General features: G+C 35.1%; 3 long non-coding RNA genes across 3 annotated transcripts; all 3 read left to right on the plus strand.

The window, feature by feature from the left end:
- The first annotated feature begins 3,381 nt into the window (after window positions 1-3,381).
- Window positions 3,382-6,078, plus strand: LOC110470316 (uncharacterized). The gene is made up of 4 exons (XR_002465386.1): window positions 3,382-3,420; window positions 4,805-4,846; window positions 5,785-5,814; window positions 6,042-6,078. It is a non-coding gene; the product is annotated as an uncharacterized LOC110470316 (long non-coding RNA).
- A 6,965-nt stretch (window positions 6,079-13,043) lies between these two features.
- Window positions 13,044-13,709, plus strand: LOC110470309 (uncharacterized). The gene is made up of 3 exons (XR_002465385.2): window positions 13,044-13,100; window positions 13,218-13,253; window positions 13,601-13,709. It is a non-coding gene; the product is annotated as an uncharacterized LOC110470309 (long non-coding RNA).
- Window positions 13,710-17,870: 4,161 nt separating this feature from the next.
- On the plus strand, window positions 17,871-21,510 carry LOC144246741 (uncharacterized). Its single transcript, XR_013340410.1, has 5 exons — window positions 17,871-17,910; window positions 20,813-20,854; window positions 20,956-20,994; window positions 21,335-21,376; window positions 21,479-21,510. It is a non-coding gene; the product is annotated as an uncharacterized LOC144246741 (long non-coding RNA).
- Window positions 21,511-21,805: the final 295 nt, after the last annotated feature.

Here is a 21,805-nt window from a genome sequence, read left to right on the forward strand (position 1 = left end):
TGTGGGAGTCTCTATTATAAATATAAAATACTGATGAGAAATAACTGGTTTATTTTTTGTCTTAGGGAGGTGCTGCTGGTGCATATAGCCAACAAGCCTGCAGAGATGTAAGCTGGTTATATATGTTTTTACTGATTGTCTCCTACTATGCTTATTAACTCATCTCCTTATTGAAAATTGCATTTGATTCTGTTCTGTAGAGCTATTGAAGCCTTCCTAAATATATTCAGGAAAATACTGTTAGCTTGAGATATTGTTCTGAAATTAAATCCCAAAATTAAAAGGTGTTACACTGCCAGTTAAAATCCTGATAATTTATGCTTTGAGGTGTGTATGTACACACCTCTAATAGGTGATACATAATATCACCTATTAGAAACTCTTAATTTTTTCCCTACTAGAATGTCAGAATTCTTACTGCATAATGCTTTTTATCAGCTAAAATTATTGTCTTTGGATATTGCATATTTTGGAATATTATTAGGGGTTCTTTACAATCTTTGCATATTAATTTTTTAATTAGTAGAGAAATTTTTATTGCCTATCTCATTTATTTATTTTGCACATGAAAACAAATTAATAATTAGCAAATTATTTTATAAATAAATAACTGATTTTTCTTTTTGTTTCAGAGTGCATCCTTATCTGGCAGTGGTCTTACTTATGGCCAGGTAACTGTGTTCTCCAACATGCTTTTAGCTTCATAAGTTATTCAAAAGCTAAACAGTTATGTCCAAATTTACCAAACAATAATTAAATTCGTGGAAGAGGATAAAGGAAAACTGTCTTCAAATTATTTAGTAATGATCATACCTAGAAATAACTTCATGAAGTGAATTATGTATTTGGTGTTTGTTGCTGTATCCCTACTTCTATTTTCCAACAAAAATTAATTACATTTATTCTATAAATGGACAACAGTTCCTTTTACTATGTTTTTTCCAAAAGTCAGTGCTTTATTTGATGGTTACTAAGAATTAAAAGTTTGGGGTTTGTTTTTTGGCTTTTGCTTATATAATTTTATGCTTCATTTAAATAATTTTTCTTGTTATAACATATCCCAATTTTTCTAGATTCTGCTGTTGTTTTTTAAATTGAGCATATGGGTTCTGGAATTTGGTTTTTTAGGATGAAGGTAGAAGAGCCTAATTTTTTTTCCTACTGATAAATATTTTTCCTACAAACAAACTTCCAATTTGATGAAACATTTGCAGCTTTTATACAGGACTCTGTAAAACTAGCAAAATAATTGGGCTTTTAAAAAAAATTAAACCAGTTGATTTATTGCAGTTGTTTATTTATTAACTGCCAATACATTAATTTTCTTCAGACTTTTACTTTCTTTGGTGCTTCATGGGTACCATGTTAATATAATACTCTTGTGGAGAATAGTGCTGTAGTTAATTTGCCATACATTTACCTAAGCTACAAATTAATTCTGTATTCTTTACAGTCTGTCCCTTCAAGCAGTTCAGATTCCAGTAAGAAGGTAAGCTCTCCTGTTCAAAGGGATAAAATTCTTACATTTATAACTTGGCATGACTCCTGTTATTTCAGCCAAGACTTTTCAAGGTTTTAACTCAGATTGATTTATATTATTTAATTTGGTTTGGTTCTTAGAGGCTGGGAGAGCTTCTAAGGAGAGAACAGTAACACAGCAGAAGATACAATTACAGCATTTGGCATATTTCGGTTTTCTTTTGAATTAACTCAATATCAAGCCTTTTTTATTTCTTAGCATAATACTGAATAAAGACAAAATAAATTGGTGTTCTAGTTTGGGGTGGAAAGTTGAGGATCAAAAAAGGGCATACAGTACAAACCAGTAGATATGGTACAATACATGAAATCCTGCTTTTGCCTCTACAGCTGAGTCATATGGTTTGGGGCAAATCTTTCATCTACTTTACTCCTGTGTATACTATGCATAAATATATATAATTCATTGTTTGGTAATGTGCATCAATTTTTTTTTATAAAAATAACCTTTTATAAAAGGGATCTTCCATACCATTATTACCAGAGTTTTAAATTTACACATTTTTGTATTCTTCATTTTTTTGGTGACATATTTAGCAATATTTAAATAATCTTTATGGTGAGTAAACAGCTTCCTCTGGTTTCTCCATAGGTAGTGGTCGTTGCCAACAGCAACCCTTTTCCACCTGTGGTAAGCTGTTTTTCTCTACAATACACATTTTCTCTACAAATAACTTTGACCCAAAAAGCTTTCAAGTATCATCGTTTTTAATTTTCAGAAATATTCCTGGAGACAATTTTTTGGCAGGCAGGATTTACCCTAAGTGTATATTTACCTTCAGGGATGGTGTGTTTTAATAAGATAGGTGAAATCCTTGTAGTTCTGTGATTGCTGTTAATACTTGCAGAGACAATGGATTAGCTGCAGGCACCAGGTTTCTCCATGTACACAGTCTTTGTGTTCCTGAATAGTGTTAATTTTCTCTTTCTGTTGCAATTTTCTTCTGTAAATTTACTTCCATTCTCCTTTCTAAATTATTATGTTTACACTCTGGATCTCTCTGGAACTAAAACAAAGTTTAGCCTTCAGGTGCTTGAAGTGAGCTTTTATAATGTAATATTTTATATATGTTTAATTTCTAATAGAACATGTTTTTCTAAGTTGAATAAAGGTTAAGTTGAATAAATGCATTTATTCTATGCCATTCTTTTTATATAATTCTTTCACATTCCACTATGTACTGCATCTGAAATATAAGGGCCCTTTTTCCCTTTCTATGCTGCAAAATTCTGTTTGGGCAAGCCCTTGTGCAAAATAATGAAAGATTTTTCTGTTTCTTTGCAGCGTCACACCTTCCCCCAGGTAAGAATACTTTTTATTTTGATTCCTATAATACCATTATAGTTTTTATGGGATCAAACCAATTGTCTCAGGATCATGTGTGCTACCCTTTTACGCTTGTCCCTCATACCTCAGAATTCAGCAAAAAAATGCCTGGATGAGGAAGCGGATTTTGTATGTGTTGATGTATGTGCAGTGCAAGTGACAGTGAGACAGGTTAGAGGAGTGATGATGTCCCAGCTTCCCTCCCTGTATGTGGAAAACCCAAGCTGACTGCTAGTGCAGAAAGGTGGTGCACATAACCTGTGCTCTCCACAGAAGGTGTAAGAGTAGAAAATTACTTAGTAGGGTCAGCCTGCCTCCCCAAACCTTCAGAACAGAGAATAAACTAGCTTAATGCTGGGTGTTAAGAACTGGTACATAGCACATCCCACATATGACCTTTCCCTTTATTCTCACAAATGAAATAGTTCAACCTAATATTTTCTGTTTAAGTGCATTGCATTAAACAAGTAAATTAAATCTGCTATATTATGTTTCTTTGTTTCTGGATTTTTTTTCAGAGTTTGGGAAGCTCTGCTACAAGGATCATAGTACAGGTAGACATTTCTTCTCCATTATACTTGAGTTTTAAATGAAGATTTGTCTTAGTAGACTAAGCAATAATTCCTCTCATAGAGAATAAGTAAGTGTGGATAACTCAGAGGTATCTTAGATGTCCACAAACTACAGTGGTGGAGTAGGGCATTTCTGTGACTACAGCAAAGGGGATATCTTAGCTGGTTGCTGAATAGAGACTGTTGGAACTATTTTCTACATGTAAAAAATTTTAAAACCTCTGTAGGTAAATTCCATTGTGCTCTCAAAATTGGCAAAATTTGACCATCTCAGTCTGCTCAGGAAGGAGGATGGAATTCTAGAACTAAAGCTTGAATGTTACTCAGTACAAAATCAAATATAGATTGCAAACTGCACAGTTCCATTTTAATTTAAACAGTCATTTTTTTTAATGGAAACACCCAGTTCAGAATTACATTTTTAAAATCCTGCTGTTAATGCCTAGGTGAACTGTTGTATTTGTAATGTTGCTTCTTGATAACCAGGCACTTAGAAAATTTATTGCAATCTAGTCTCATAAAGAGCATGCTTATATAATTCAGGCATATTTATCTGGGTTCTTTGTCATTTTAGCATCCATCCCACTGTTAATGGCTAGCCAGTCCATTAGATGCCAGTCCATCAGACTATGACAACAAATTCTCACTCTCATTGAAAGATCAGCAGCAAGTTACACCAGCTGAAATTTGTCTTTCCAAAACAATTGCTTTCAAAATGTATAGCATTATTTTCTTCCATGACTAGTGATGAATTCTGGCAAACAAAATAATAAGATTTCCTTGTTATTTAAATTCTGATTTTAAATGTACTGTGTTTTGATTACACAAGCTAACTATTTTCAACATGTAAATATAAAAAATATTTTTGTCATCTCATAATCCACATATTTTCTTGGAATCAAAATATTTTTTGTAGTGGCTTTCCCTTATGTTAAATTTTAACTGGATTTTTCAATTTTTGCTTTGGCAAAGCCTTTGTCAAAAGCTTATTAAAGAGAAAAATCATTCATAATGTGAATACAAATAGATATGGGTTTAAAGCTATTTGCAGGGTACATTTGAAAGGCAGAATTATTTTAACTCACTTCAAATACCACAATATGACACAAATCTGTATTACACAATTAATTTTAATTAATAAAATTATATGAAATATATAAATACTTGTAATACTTAATTTGTATAGGATTTTTATATACACTTTGTAGCACATGAGGATGGCATAAAGTAAGAAAAGGTATAATGAACTCTTCGTAGCTTTCAAATTGTCTAGTAGATAGAAGGACAGAATTGCTTCTTGAAATGGCTTAGTGTATAAGCAATTCCTCTTAAAAATAAATAACCTATTTTTTTTGTTCCTGTGTAGAGTGGACAAAAACAGCAAACTAGCAGCAGTACTTATATTCAGGTAAGTAAACTGTAGAAGTGTTATAAATATTCCTATAGACTTCCCTAAAACAGGGCCAGCACAATTTACAAATAAATTACTTTCTGCATTTAAAAATGGATTTCACAGGTGTAGGTATTTCTATTTCCCAGACGTTTGTTCACGATAATACCATCTGATATTGGTGTTGAAATTATTTTGTTTGCGATATTCACAAATGCATTTCCATGTGTGATGGGTTACATGAAATGAGTGTATTGTACTTGGAGCATAAGGGTCAAGGCCCTGAGAGGAAGAGATTCTAGGCTCCTTACCACACCACCAACCCCATACTGATAGATTCAGGGCCCATGCATATTAGACCTCAAATTCCAAAAGTTGTAAAGGGTAGTTGTTGAGCCATATCAAGAATGATGAAAAATCATGATCGTAGAACTATGTGCAATGTCTTCCAGCATTGCCTAAAGCCATAAAGATAAAGCTGCTTGTGTGAAAAAAAAGAAAAAAAAAGTGAGGGAATTTTAGAAAATACTCACACAGTGGCATCATAAATTATTGCAAACTAAAACTTGAGAATATTCATAGTATGGACTCAAGTATGAGGACCCGTTAGGTCTTCCTTCTCTTGGGGGCTGTGGGTAGGAGGGATGCAGAAGTCTGTCAATATTCTCTGTAGCACTACATGCAACCAGAAGACTCTTTCAAAAGGGTAGGTATGACTTTTAGGGATTAGGGCCAGAGGGAGGCTACTACTCAACATCACGAGTATTCAGTATGTACAAGGTTGGCAGTCATGGCTTCTGATGAGAAGAGGACAATCTATTGCAGGGCTGTGAGCATACTGCTCTGTCTCCTTAGTGCTTTTTGAAAAATCCCCACACAACTGTATTTCTGTAAACATCATGGTCTTTAAAAAAGGCTCCTTGTCAAGGTGGTAATTATCTTCTCTTTATTTAAAGGGTTCCCAAGGCAGCCAGTCCTATGGTCAGGTGAGATGTTTTGCTGAAATGTTTTGAGCTTTTCTATAAGAGCCTCTGTTGTGTTTTTACCTTCTTGATGTTTTGAGTGGTCCATGAGTTTGGTTTCTACCACTGAAATGCAATGAATTAAAAAGAACATAGTACAGAATAAGTTTAAGAGGAAATGGACTTTTCTGTTGCTGCTGTACTAAGGAAATATAGCTTTGTTTACAAATGACTTCTTACCTTCCTTACAGGGCTTCAGACCTCAAGGTGGCAGTTCCTATGGCCAGGTAAGCATCAGTCAGTCACCAGTCAGAATAGAGCATTTCAAAAATGGCACTATAAAGGTACTTAGCAAACCCTCAGAATCTGAACTTTAAAGGACATTTTCTCTGAAAGTGTCTATTCACACTCGACATCTATGCATGTGCTACTCGTTGATCAGAATCCCAGTGTGTGAAATCATCACACAGCATCCTCAGGAGAGCCCAGAGATGCCTGGCTCTGCATTCCACCCTGCATGGCTTTAGGATGTAGCTGCTTGCTGTTGCTAGTGCAGGCTGGACCCCTTACTGAAAGGGAAGTAACCAAATGGTGTCCTTGTCTTAGGGTGGACCAAGTTTCTCAGGCAGCAGCAGCTCCTATGGCCAGGTAAGCAAACTGGCTGTCCTGTAGAAAGTTCTTCACTGATCTCTCTGTGGCTGGCAAGACTGGAAGACACTTGAGAGTGATGTTTCCCATGGCAGTCTGTGCCTCAATTTGGACCATGGCTTCTGCTGAGAATAAGGCAATGTGCTGCACAGATGCACAGCTGTTAGCATACTGCTCTGTGTCCTCTGGCACAGGAAGAACCTTTTAGGGAATCCCACATGCAGCTGTTATTTCCATAAATATCATGCTCTATAAAGAAGCCTTCTTGTCAAGGTGGTAATTATCTTCTGTTTATTTAAAGGGTTCCCAAGGCAGCCAGTCCTATGGCCAGGTGAGACTTTATTGCTGAAATGTGTTGAGCTTTTCTGTAGGAGCCTGTCCTGTAAATGGGTTTTGGGGCATGGGTGTGTTTTTCCTTCTCAGTGTTTCTGGGTGGTTCTTGATTTCGTTTGTGCCACTGAAATGCCATGAGGTGTAAAGGAACATCGTAGAGAGGAACCTTTAATGGAAATGGCCTTTTTCTCTCTGGTATTCTGCTTCTGTTGTGCTGGGACTACACTTACACAGCTCTTTTTACAAATAACTCTGTGCCTTTCTTACAGGGTTCTCAGTCTCAAGGTGGCAGTTCCTATGGACAGGTAAATGTTAGTTGGAGTAGAACATTTGAGAAAGTGAAGTGCCATTGCCCTGAAAAGTTAACAAATTTTAAAAAATTCTTTCTTCAATTCACTTTTAACTCTTAACCCATGTATCTCTGAATCCATTTAAAGTGTTTTGTTTTGAACATGACCGTTGTGTTTTTCATGGATATATATACAGGAATCCTAGATTTCTCCTGCTATGTTATCTTTTCCATAGGTGGAACTTTAAACAGTTTGGTAGAAATAGTCTATTTGATGCTGTTCTCATTCCAATTGACAGTATAATAAAAATTTATTGTCAGTTCTATGGTTCCTGCTTTGCTCTCAGCAGAGAAGTAGCATTGAGAAATTAAAGAATCTAGGGTCAGATTCTCAGCTGACTGAGGTATTTATCTTGGAACCTGCAACTAATGAATATCTACCTCCCTTCACAGTTTTTATGTACAATAAAGCAGTCCTAAAATAGCTATGAGTTTTGTCAGGATCTCTATGTCAGATAGAAAAAATAGACAGCATACTTCAAATACTTTTTGATAATCCCTGTCTTCATAACCCTGCCAGGTAGCTATGGCACAGATCTACAGGTACATGGACTGCACTTTTTTGAGATTATATTAATGGCTGATTGCAACAGCACATTAGAATCACAGTAACTTCATATTACTGAGAATTTTTTTATTAAGTACAGTCATCCTTGGCTAATTTGTTTGACCTGCTACTTCGAATTGCATTGGTTTGTTTCCATTTTATGATGCTATAATTTTTATAAGATTGTCTTAATTTTTAAAAACTTTTTCTCACCCTAACTTTCTCTCAGAGGAAGGGAATTATGCAACTGGGGCCAATGGAAAATACAAATATATTAAATCAGTATTCACCTAGTATTCAGCATTAGCCATCCAATCCCAGTGTCTAAAAAAAAGAAGGAAAAGTAGACATAATAAGAAAATTTTGTGTCCCTTCCTGTAAAACTCTCCTAAGATTGGAGTACTGTCTGAGACAGCAATGATTGTCATTCAATGAACACAGTGTGATCACCTATTTATCCAGAATAAGAAATATCAAAATAAGTGTAGTTAAGCAGTAGAGTCTGTACATTCTCTTTACTCTATTTTCTTATCCCAAAAATAGATATTAGTGTGGTAACTGCATCACAAATAAAGTAACTGTGAATCAATCATTAATTTCACACAGGGATACCAACCTCAAGGTGGCAGTTCCTATGGCCAGGTAAGCATCAGTCAGTCACCAGTCAGAATAGAGCATTTCAGAAATGGCACTATAAAGGCACTTAGCAAACCCTCAGAATCTGAACTTTAAAGGACATTTTCTCTGAAAGTGTCTATTCACACTCGACATCTATGCATGTGCTACTCGTTGATCAGAATCCCAGTGTGTGAAATCATCACACAGCATCCTCAGGAGAGCCCCGAGATGCCTGGCTCTGCATTCCACCCTGCATGGCTTTAGGATGTAGCTGCTTGCTGTTGCTAGTGCAGGCTGGACCCCTTACTGAAAGGGAAGTAACCAAATGGTGTCCTTGTCTTAGGGTGGACCAAGTTTCTCAGGCAGCAGCAGCTCCTATGGCCAGGTAAGCAAACTGGCTGTCCTGTAGAAAGTTCTTCATTGATCTCTCTGTGGCTGGCAAGACTGGAGAACAGTTGAGAGTGATGTTTCCCATGGCAGTCTGTGCCTCAATTTGGACCATGGCTTCTGCTGAGAATAAGGCAATGTGCTGCACAGATGCACAGCTGTTAGCATACTGCTCTGTGTCCTCTGGCACAGGAAGAACCTTTTAGGGAATCCCACATGCAGCTGTTATTTCCATAAATATCATGCTCTATAAAGAAGCCTTCTTGTCAAGGTGGTAATTATCTTCTGTTTATTTAAAGGGTTCCCAAGGCAGCCAGTCCTATGGCCAGGTGAGACTTTATTGCTGAAATGTGTTGAGCTTTTCTGTAGGAGCCTGTCCTGTAAATGGGTTTTGGGGCATGGGTGTGTTTTTCCTTCTCAGTGTTTCTGGATGGTTCTTGATTTGGTTTGTGCCACTGAAATGCCATGAGGTGTAAAGGAACATCGTAGAGAGGAACCTTTAATGGAAATGGCCTTTTCTCTCTGGGATTCTGGTATTCTGCTTCTGTTGTGCTGGAACTACACTTACACAGCTCTTTTTACAAATAACTCTGTGCCTTTCTTACAGGGTTCTCAGTCTCAAGGTGGCAGTTCCTACGGACAGGTAAGCGTCAGTCAGTCATTAGTCATTATATACCATGTTTGTTATGTTCCCTTATATGCATTGAGAATCCAGTGATTTCTAACTTGAAATAATATAGTAAGTATCACTTTAGAACTAAGTCCTGTGAACTTTTTTTCATATGGCTCTGGCTCTCAACTTTCTGTTGCAATTTATTTTTCAACATACTCAGTGTTTTACCAAATAATTCTCAGTTGGATATAGCTGGTCTTCTGCCTTTGAAGCAGCCTGGCAGCTAAAGCCCTTGAAAATGTATATCTGTGTTTGAAATGAGAAAAGAGAATGAGAATATTTGGATCGTGAGCTGCTTTTTTTTCTTTTCCCCAGCAGGGCGGATCTGCAGCTTATTTTGGCAGCAGTGGCTGTGGACAAGTAAGACTTTTTCTCCAAAATATTTCAAAACTAGTCGCAGCTTTCATCGCAATACTAACATGCTTTTAATAATTTTTATCTTTTTTGTAGTTTGAAATCTATTGTTTTCATTGTTACATGAACTTATCTATCACAGAGGTCAGGAAAGGCTTCTATTGTGGCCATCGTAACCAATATGAAGTGGCTGCTCTCGTTCTGAGTTACACATGGAAAACAACCAAGTGATTAATCTGTCTACTCATTAAGTATATAAAGTCTTTGCTTGGGAATTTTTGGATGTTGCTCCATTTAATTTCTATAGAAAAGAGCAGGAATAGAGAGTGGCTTCAATGTAGCAATAATTAAATTTGTAGTTTTCATCCTGGTTCCATTTCAACTTGTTTATGTCTACAATGGTGTTAAAGCAATGCATTCAGTGATGAGATCCCAGGGAAAGGATCATGAATGAGGCCAACAGTAAAGCTACATTTAAATAAATATATTATCAAAGCAAACAGAATGAAAGATAATCATAGAGATATTTTAAGCAGTATTTAGCCAAAATATTAGGATTAATGTAAGTTAGGCATGAATGGAAATGCCTCCAAAAGCATCATAAGAAGCAGTGCAAGGACACCATTACCAGCAATGAAAGTGATAAACACTAAAGAATGTGTTATTTCTGCTAAGCTGTGTCACAGATTGACTTATTAAGAGAAGACCTGTACTGTAATAATGGGAGAGTGACTACACAAGTAGAACCCTTTCTGTGTACTGTTCCTCATCCTGTTACCATGAAATATACCCAAAACAGGCAAATGAATGGCCTGAGCAGAAACCTTGCCTAAAATCCATGGTGGTGAATCTAGCAAGATTGATGGCCACATTTAGGTAGATAGTCACCCAACAGTAACAGTTACTTCCAAAAAAATTCACCAACAGTTCATCTTTACCAATCAAGAGGAAATCAAGGAAACCATCCCAAGCGAGGGATAATACAGACAGACATCAATTACCAACCTACCTCTTTCCTTTGATCATCTGTATGCAAGTGTCTTGATGCTTGTATGGGAGTATGAGAGTGACAGAGGGTAAAGCCACACACTTAAAAGGTTAAATAAAATTAAACTCACCCTCTGTAAAGTTATATGTTGAATTTTGTTACACTAATTCTCATACAGGAAATTTTAAGGAAACTAATTACTTTGCAAGAAAAATGGCATTTACCTTTTTGTTTGGTTGGTTTTTGACAGGGTGTCTCCTATGATAGCAATCCCTGCCACCAGGTAATTCAGCTTTCTTCTCTTATTTTAAGATGCATCTGAAATTACTTTTGCCACTACCTCAATTAGTTCCAAATTCAGATTCATATTGCACAAATTCTTGTATTCTTACAAATTTTGAGATTAGAACTCACTATCTTCTTATACACAGGAGTATCAGAGGGATGTTGGAATATTTTTTGCCCCTTTTTCCTAGCATTATGTTTTGAAATGTCTAATTCTATAGGACATTAAGGCCAGATTCTGGAAAGAAGTCTGCTGCAGAGCTGCTTAACTGGCATAACTTAAATGAGGGCTGGAGCTCACCAGCCTCTCTTTTCCTATCAAAAGCCAGAAAATATTTTAGGACTTCACTTGGAGTCCCTGAAAAAATGTTTGTGCAGTGAACTATAGATAGCTACATGTGTATATGTTGTAAGTTCAAGTGTTGGAGCTCTACAAACCACTATCCTAAAAGATGTCAGCTATGTTTAAAGAAGTCACCTCTGTGATGTTAAAAATTAGGCAGAAAATGGCAACAGATTGTTTCCTTTTTATTCACAATACTTCTTTTGATTCTTACTGAATTTTCACAAGAAACAGAAAAGTTGAAGAGATTGCTTCAACAAACACTGTGTTTTAGTAATATAAATATATACTATATTTATAAATATGCAAACAACACAGATGTTGCTACAATGTATTATTATGTGGTGAGAATGTACAATGCATTGTATGTAATTTATTATAACCTTATAGAATATTATATTTTATAACAGCTTTTATGTTTAAGATAAACTATTTATTTTTAAAACTAAAGAAAATACTTAAATTTTGTTCTAAAATCTTCCAGAACATTAAGAGATACTTTTCATTTAATTTTTCTTTGTTCTGAATGAAGCCTCAGTCCCATTTTAGTGAATGGCAAATATCCAGGTCACTTAAGTAATTAATTATTTCACTATTCTTATTGTGCACTTTTGACACTAATACTTCTACAAATGTCTCTTCTGATTTCACTGGAAGGAGTTACATTCCTCTCCTAAAGAGGGAACATCAAAACAGACTGAGAGTTTTATTTAAAACCTTTTCCTCAAGACTCACAGGTCACAGCCTCCTGCATAATAATGCTACCAGGAGAATTTGTATAAATTCATTCCATTTGTATAAATTAGGTTTTCTACAGGAGAAAAAAAAAGATACATTCTCTAGAAAGTGTTCAGAATGGAGCTCATCTCTGCACTAGACATTACTTAAAGTTAAATGTTTGAGGTTCATTGATTTATGTCTCATCTAGTATTTACCATTGCATTACTGGCAATCTGTGCTTATTACATTAAAAATCATATCCATATTGCATATCTGCCTCTGCTTCTTACTCTTCATAAGCAAGTATCATAGCTTTCATCAAAAATATTTCATGGCCAAAGAGTGAGTGTCTAAAGCCTTTTTGTCTGATTTACAGGGTGGATCACAGGGTGGTCAGGTAGGTAGATCTTTATTATCCATTGATAAAAATGTTTAAAGCAATTCTAATCCACCATGCAGTTTTATTATACATGGGGATTTAGATTCTTGCAGAGTCTCTCCATGTCCAGTCTGTAACTCAAACATACTCTGCAAACAGACTCTTTAGCAGAATTTCCATAGAACTCAGCAAACTAGGATAGCTGTATTGACTCAGATAAAATTCAGCTTTCCAGCATTATGACTGTTGCTATTTTGTTTTCACAGGATGATTCATACTCCTCACAAAACTATGGTGGTAGCCAAGTAAGTATTTCCTCCACCAAGGTTTTATGATGGTTTTAACTTCCATGATGACTGATCAATATCTGATCAGCAATATGGTAATGTAAATTCTAATTATTTTGTTGGTTTTTTGGGTTTTTTTTAGCAGAGTGGATCATCATCCTCCCAAAATTATGGTGACAATCAGGTAGGTAGACCTTGATTTTCTCCTGGTAAGAATTTTTATAATGTTTGATAGTTATCCAGATATCTTGAAAATTGTATTTGTTCAAAGGAATCCTAGCCAATTGTTTATTCCAGCTTTACAGCCTCTGAACCAAATCACAGTTTCTTCTGAAGCAGAGTTTGTATTTGTTTGTTTTGTAGGATGGATCCTACTCACAAAACTATGGGGGTGGCCAAGTAAGTAATACTCTATTTCACTACTTATACATCACTTCGTATAAACTTTAGCATCTGCTCAAACAAAATCAGGTTTTCTTCAATTTTGATTGGGTTTTTTTTTTTTTTGTTTTAAAGGGTGGATCATCCTCAGACACCTATTATGATAATCAAGTAAGTAGTTCTTTCTTTCTCCTAGTTACATAATATTTGTAGTCCCTCAATCAACTCTGTACTCCCTCTATCAACTCAAAGATCTAATAAAATATAATTGTTTCTGACCTTTTTGTGGTTTGGATTTGTTTAGTTGAGTTTTTTGTTACTAAGGATTGGAACATTCCCTGTCAGCCATTATTGCAGCTATGTATTTGGCTCCTTTTTTTCTTATAAAAATCCTAATTAAATTTAACTCAGCTTCTTCTTTGCATGATCATCTCTTCTGTCTTTTAGAGTAAACATGAAAATGTATTTTTAGCAATTCATTTTTGTGAGGAAATAACTGGTATCTGATGTCCTTCTAGGAGTCACAAGATTCCTCATATGATAATAATCCCAACGCTTGTGATGATGTGAGTATGCTTCCTTTAATATATTTTCATCACAACATTTTTCCCATAGATGAGAAAATATTGCTCTGCTAGATGCACTCTTTGGAGCAGAATAATCCAGAAAGAATGCTGAGTTTCCACACTAGCAGCTGTTTCAGCAACTGCCTCTTTTCTTGCTAAGAATTGTCATATATGTTCACAGATACAGTTAATGCTTTTAAATGCATTTAACTGGATGAAATTAAATACAAATAAAAATACTTCAGTGCAGTAACAGATATTGCATATTTGCAGCAACAGATATTTTCCTCAAAATCTAAGGGTACATTTTATATGAATTAAAAAAAAAAAAACTGCAAGAAAATCTTTGAGTACATATTGTGAATGCATGAAGAAGTGACAGATATTCCACTGCTTTTCATGTTACATTTGTACTAATCTAAGGTTGTCATTACAATGTTTTTCAGACTGCAATGGTAGAATTTCAAACCAATTTAGACAAAGCTGTGGAGAATAGGAGGAATAAGTGATTTTCATTATGTCTATATGCAGTATCAGGAAATAATTTTCTTTAAGCTTGCTTTATTTAAATAATTATTTTTAAAAGGTAATAACATATTATTTTCCAGAATGAAAGTACCTACAGTGCCAATAGTCAGGTAAGTACTTTGTTCTGTAATGTTCAAATTCTAATGATTAATGATGATGTTAATAACTGAACACTTCTATATTAGACCTGTGGACTTTTATATGATTGCTTTATAATACCCTTCAAAAAGTTAATTATTTCTCTGTACTGAAGGCTGATGCACAATTACTTCAAATGGCACTTCTAAGAATATATACTAATACATTTTCTTCAGAATCTATCCACTTTGACTGGATAATTTGGGAATTAATCACCTGTGTATGAGGCATGTAGCCATCTCAAGCTTTTCTCACTCATTCAGATTTAATGTCACTTACATGCTGCTATTGTAAAGTAACATTTGTGCCTGGTATTACTCTCTCTGTCAAGACTTTCCATCTGTCCTACAAGCAGAAACAGTGATTAACATGAATAGATTGTGACCAAGAAAATACACTGTTGTGTAAATAATTTGTGTAAATAAATTACATTTTCTCTACTTGTTTCTGTTCATAGAAAAGCTTTTTTCCATCTGTCACAGCCTCTTTTTGTTTTACTGCCATCTAGAGCAACCTTCTGTCATCAGCTACTTGCCTTTTCAGTTCTCAGCCATTCACTATTCTGCTTCATTGTTGTCCTTATTTTCCCTCTGTAGTATTTAAGTACTGCACCAAATGTATTCTGGACTGTACAGAGGCCTTCTGAAAACATCTTTTGTTTTGGCTTGTATTTACCTTGAATTCATTGCACCAGGTCCAATTCAAAATGTTCTGAAAAAAAATTCCTTCATCAGCAAGCCCTGTTTAGGAGCCTCCTCACTTCCTCCTTTGTACATGAAATATGTTAGTATTCCCTTGGTTATCTCTATATCCAATCTGTATGGCTGGACTGCTTTGTAAGAGAGTTGGCATCTAAACTTTCTTACAAAGAAGCATGGGGAATGCTAAAAAAAAAAAAAAAAAAGGGAGAGAGAAAGGATCCTTATACAGATTGTACACTAAACTACTAAACTACAGTGGTTCAGCTGAGGGAGACTCCCCTAAGCAGGAATATGCTTTTTAAGAATCTTACTGCTAATAAAACAAAATCTCTGGACATCTTCCTTTTCCAAACATCACTCTGACAAGTAGTAGATTTTTGTTAAAGTATTTTGTGTAGAGAGCTACATCTATAAAGTACTAACAGGCTTGTGGCTCCTTTGCAGCGTTCTGGTTGTGCAAAGAAGAAAGTTGTTGCCCGTGTAAGTAACACATTTTTTCTTTCACTTTTTTCCTGCTTGTAGGATTTTAGTCCTAACAATACCTAATCTGTCTTAACTATACCTGATTTGTCCCTAATCATTTTTATAGTAGTCAATATCCTCCTACATAAGGGAAAAATAAAATAAAATTAATTGGGTATTTGCTCTTTGGATGAATATATACTTTCTTTTTAAAGAAAGTATATATAATATGGAAAAGAAAAAGACATGAAAATCATGCTTTGAAGTACAGGGTAGCTCAAATTCCTGTTCTTCATTAAGCACATACAGAGCTGGTCCAAGCTAAATTTAAAATTAAATGAGTATCTTACAAACAAAGGACCACTAACATTTTAGCTAAAGAAAAATAGACTAATAAGTAAGAAATAATAACATTTCCTATTTTATTAGGCTCATAATAGGAGATACAGATATCTGTACTGTATAGTTGCAGGTCAGACTCAGCAGTAGCCTTATTAAAATTATATGCAAATAGCCTTTTATTTTATAATAATGCATTCCTACTCAATGTACACAATAATGGGTCTGGTGCTATTATAAACAAATAATATGTAAAGAAAAAATTACCTGTCACCGATTATAGACTTTTCATCTCCTCATTGTAAATGTCACTATTTTTTTACAGGACACGTCACATGTTTTAAGCAGAAGAGCCTATGATGTACAGGTAAACCATTCCTGTTCCTTTTTCTGAACTACTGCTGGTAGTAGTAAGCTTATAGCTCCTTGTGTATTACCTACAAAAGAAGAAGGATTTAGTGTCCACAAAAAACAGCTTCTTCTACTTAGGGTTAGGTATTTCTTTCCAAATAGAACTATGTATTTTATTTTATTACCCATACAGATATGTATCTTTTTTTTTTTTCTTTTTTTTTTTCTTTACAGAACGCATCTTCTCCTTCAAATAGCAGCCATTCTGACATGCAGGTAATAATGTAGTGTCAACTGCATGATATCAAGGCGATTTCTGGTAAATTATATTTCATTTTGAAAGTAAGGTTCCAGTAATTTTTTGTGCTGAAGGATGCTATTTTGATTTGACAGCATTTTCCCCAGAATGTTATAATTTTGCACAGTTGTAAATAGTGATATTAGGCTCAGAAAAGATAGTTTCTTCTGTTCCTTCACCCCACTAAGCAGCTAAGAATTTCAGGTCTTTCTTTATATGACATTTTGTAAAATTAATTTGAAAACCACAAACTATATATTTTCAGATTCTTGTTTTAGAAACATTCTTGCATTCTTCATTGTAACGGCCATATATATAATTGTTTCCTTTTGCATTTGGTAAGAAGGTACATTTTAGTACATTTTGTACTTCTGTTACAAAAGTAGGTCCAACTTTCATACTCTGTTGGATTATGTACTGCTGCACCAGTGCTTATTGTAGAGAATTATGTGGAATTTAACTGATCCAGAGTGGCACCTTGTTCTGTATTTCTTAGTATCTTGGATTGGTACCCATCCCAGGGGTCTGAAATCATGCTACACCCAGCATTATGGAGATTTAACAGTAGCAGAGTCCTCTGTCTCAGAGAGTTTGGAGGTTAATTCAATGTTGCAGACAGATCTCTGAGCTCTGGAAGGTAACAGTTTTCTCAATTAGTTTCCCTAATGCCCATTCCCTGCAAATTGTATCAAGTCACTTAATAAGGTTCATCCGAATTTGTATTTTCACAAAAATACAACAGGTTATGTTAGTTGGTTCAGGGAAGTAATAGAGTTTGTAATAGTGTTTCTCACTACATAGTTTTATACTTTAGGTTCTAATAAAATGCTTTAATAAAATATAATTGTTTTCTTCACAGGGTGGATCATTTATTGCAACCAGTGGATCAAGTAATCAGGTAAGGATTTTCCTTATTTTTGACTAGTCTTGTTCAGATATCTTCTTATTAATTAAACTAATTAAATTCAGAAATCTGAGTTTAAGTAGTTTTACATGCAAGATTCGTGATGTTATCCATTAACTTGTAAATAAAGGGGTCCTGTTCTTGTTAAATTTATCAGAAATGGCTTTCTGAAATCACTTTTTAGCAGTGTTTCAACATAACATGTGGTAGCACAATGGGATACTCCTTACTACCGTAGACTTCTCTCTTGCTGAAGCATCTGTCATTGGGACATCCCACTGGGAGATGCACTATCAGTCTGACTTCCAAAGCAAGCATTAACAGCACACATCTATGCTGTTCCCTCATTCGTTCTAGGCATACCAAAGGTCATACCTTCTCTGTATTCCCACAGACTTTCTTCCCCTAAAAGTTTTGCATCTGAAATTAGATTTTATTTTAAATTTCCACAAAGCAATAATTGTTTCCTTTTTTTTTTTTTTTTTTTTTTAATTTGTAGGGTGGTTGCATTTGTCCTGATGGCAGCAGTGGTCACAGAGAGGTAATTATATTTCTGAGTTTATACTTGCTTCTACATAATGGAGTATTTTGAATTAATCACCTTGTAAATATGGACATTTGGTTAACACTAAACATTAATGGTGATTTCCTTAGTATGAGTAGAACTACATACAATTAAATGAAAGAATGAGTTCCACTTAACTGCATAATTACCTTTTGACCACTAATTTTCTGTAACTGTTCTTGGTGATCCACATGTTCTATCACTTGACTATTATGTGCCAATTATTTATTGTGTTCAAAAAACAGTCAATATACCTTGTAGTAACCACAGTACTTAGTTGCATCCATCTTAATTTCCTTGTCTTTCTCACTGGTGCTATAAAATAGTGTGAATAAAAATATAAAATTTGGTAAATATTTCAAAATATAATCTCTTAAATCAACATTTAAACTATTCTTTCCTGTAAAGAGAATACTTGAAAAGGCCCAGGAATGTGCTTATGTGGGCATTATAGACTAGCTCTACCAGGTTTCTGGCTTTTAAAGTCACTTGGATTTTAAAGTAACCTGTCTTCTATCAGGATACACATTTCTGAATCTTTTATTGAAGCTGTATTTACATAAACCCATTTGAATAGTGGAATATTTTTTTTAGTTTTCAATTTCAACAAGAAGCATTTTGTGAATTATTCTTTCTGTAAAAACCCCCATGCTATTTAAACAAACTAATTGTACAAAGAAATTATTACTTTCTGAACTTAACTTCATTAACTTAAAAGATAGCAACAGCAATTTCGGTCTGATACAATATCACATCATTCATATGATTGAGACTAAGCAATAACCATTGCTTACATGCTTTAAAATATAAACTAGTCCTTTAAAATAAATAATACTGAAACTGCATTGAGGAAAATGAAATAAAAATCTTTTTATTTGTCACGTGATTGTACAAAAATACATTTATAAGGAAAAAAGTGTAGATCATTATGCAAGTTTTTTCATTCTAATAAACATTTTTCTTTGCACGATTTAATTGTTGCAAAAAAGATGTTCTTAACAGAAATTTAGCACAGCTTGGTTGAGGAGAGTGTATTTGGTTGCTATCAAGAAGAAATTTTCAACATTAAGAAAAAAAGTCATTAAAATAGGACAGATGAGAAAACCAGTTCTCAATGCAATTGTGTCAACTTTGATACACAAGAGACTTATTTTCCAATTTGCAATTGTATCAGCTGATCGAATTAATTTATGATAAATTATGCAGCAGTAGATTTGGTCTTTACTTTCATGGTCTTATTTTAATTTTCAGGGCAGCTACAGTTCTTACAGTAGCATGTAAACAGATTGTCCATGACAGGTTACATTCTAATAATAGTAAAAAAAGCAAGCCCTGGTAGGTGTATATGTACAAATAAACTACCACTCATAAATCTTACATTAAAGAGAGAGTGATTGACTTCCTAGTGCAGTGGTCACAGCACCAAGCCTGACAGAGTTCAAGAAGTGTTTGGACAATGCTCTCAGGCACATGGTATGACACTTGGGGCTGGTCAGGACCAGCAGGACCAGGAGTTTAACCTGATAATCCTCTTGGGTCCCTTCCAACTCAGTTTATTCCAATTCCTTGAAGATTCTTCAGTAGAAGAGAAAAATTCTTGCAAAAAGCTTTCTTCTAGATTTAAGTGCTGTGAGTTACACAAAAGTCTCTTCAAACCTGGAGAATATTATAAATTAAAAGCCAGAGCTATACCTATTTAAACTATCATGTTTCAAAGGAAAAATGCGTTTATGTATGTGGATCCCGAAATTCCTCACACTGCAATTATTCTGCTTTTTCTCCAAGCTTCATTTAAAGACAAGATCTTAGTCTACAAATAGTCTCAGAGGAAGCAACCTAACCATAGAATAATATTTCCCCTGTTTTTTATATAAGGGGGAAGTGACAGTTATAGTGAATGTCAGAAACTAGTAAATAGTCTTCTCCTTTAAGTGGTGAACTGAAAAATTTGCTCTCCTAAATACTCTTTATACTTTGAAAGTCCAATATTCTGGCAGTTTTTTAAAAGCTCATCAAGGTCATGATTATTTATAAAAGCATGGAGTCTCAAAGGTATGACATGGGATTCTGAGACTAGAAAAAGTAAAGCTAAATATTAGTCAACTTTCAAATCTTTTAACCTGAACAGGAAATAACAGAACCTCTACAGGTTTCCTATCTCTAAAAGAAGTATGAACCAGCAGTCTCTTTTAGTGGTTGCTGTAAACTTTTATTTGAAAGAATAGACATTCATAGCAGACCCATTTATGTAAATGTCTGTTTGCAAGCAAATAGCTAGTCTGTGTTTTCATTTCAGAGAGTCCCAGGTTCTTCATACAACACATATTCTGGTAACCAGGTAAACAATCAGATAAAATGCCCTATTCAGACAATCCATCTAAAACCTTCCCTGGAGGAGTAGCCAGATATAAACCAGTAACCCATTCTGTCTTCTGCACAGGGAGGGCCTTTCTTCTATCCTGGAGGATCCTATGGACAGGTAGTAGTTCTTCCTCCCTCACCAGGACAATACAGACTCCCATCCTCCTGGTTCCTTCACTCCCAATATTGTGGGTGCTATGACATATTAAATTACAGACCTGGCTGTTATCCCTTAAGCAGAAAAAAATTAATCAATCCTGATGTAACCTGGTGGTGTGAAGCTTGACAGAGAACAGTACAGAAGGGTCTCAGCAGTTTCTTTTCAGAATTCAAGTTTCAGCAGGCCAAGAAAATTGCTACCAGAAGATTTCTTCCACTTTAAAAGCAATGGCCTCGAGTTTTACTTAGGCACATAAAATTACCTCAAAACTGGGAGAAAGGGTAAAGTGAGAACCAGATGTGCAGGTATTTAAACTCTCATCTGCAAGAAAACAGCTGGTTTGTGTTTTTCTTTCAGGGCGGCCCAGGTTCTTCCCATGGTTCTTACTCTGATAACCAGGTAAATATTCTGGTCGCTCTGCTTGCTGAGGAGCAGCCTAAAAGTATTCTTTAAGAGAACATTCAACTACAAAATAGTAAATGTCTATATTTTCTCTGTAGGGAGGGCCTTCCTACTATCCTGGTGGATCTTATGGACAGGTAGGTGCTCTTTTTTCTTTGTAGAGATAGAGATTTCTTTTATCTTCATTCCTATATTTCCCATCTAGTGGTTGCTGTGAAATATGACATCCAAGAGTTGAGTCTATCATAACACCTAATAATTTTATCTGCTGTCTGTACCTTGCAACATGAAATCTGTCAGAGAGAAAGACTAAATTGTACTTTCAACTTCCATGGAACGATCTTTCATCTAACCAAAAAATTAGTGATAAGAAGCCCCTGCTTGTTTAAGAGTACTGGCCTGGATTGAGATTTAGATAGATTGGTATTTACACCATCCTGTTTGCAAGCAAATAGCTAGTCTGTGTTTTCATTTCAGAGAGTCCCAGGTTCTTCATACAACACATATTCTGGTAACCAGGTAAACAATCAGATAAAATGCCCTATTCAGACAATCCATCTAAAACCTTCCCTGGAGGAGTAGCCAGATATAAACCAGTAACCCATTCTGTCTTCTGCACAGGGAGGGCCTTTCTTCTATCCTGGAGGATCCTATGGACAGGTAGTAGTTCTTCCTCCCTCACCAGGACAATACAGACTCCCATCCTCCTGGTTCCTTCACTCCCAATATTGTGCGTTCTATGACATATTAAATTACAGACTTGGCTGTTATCCCTTAAGCAGAAAAATATTAATCAATCCTGATGTAACCTGGTGGTGTGAAGCTTGACAGAGAACAGTACAGAAGGGTCTCAGCAGTTTCTTTTCAGAATTCAAGTTTCGGCAGGCCAAGAAAATTGCTACCAGAAGATTTCTTCCACTTTAAAAGCAATGGCCTCGAGTTTTACTT

Source organism: Lonchura striata, chromosome 9 (assembly GCF_046129695.1).
Source record: "Lonchura striata isolate bLonStr1 chromosome 9, bLonStr1.mat, whole genome shotgun sequence".
NCBI lineage: Eukaryota > Metazoa > Chordata > Aves > Passeriformes > Estrildidae > Lonchura > Lonchura striata.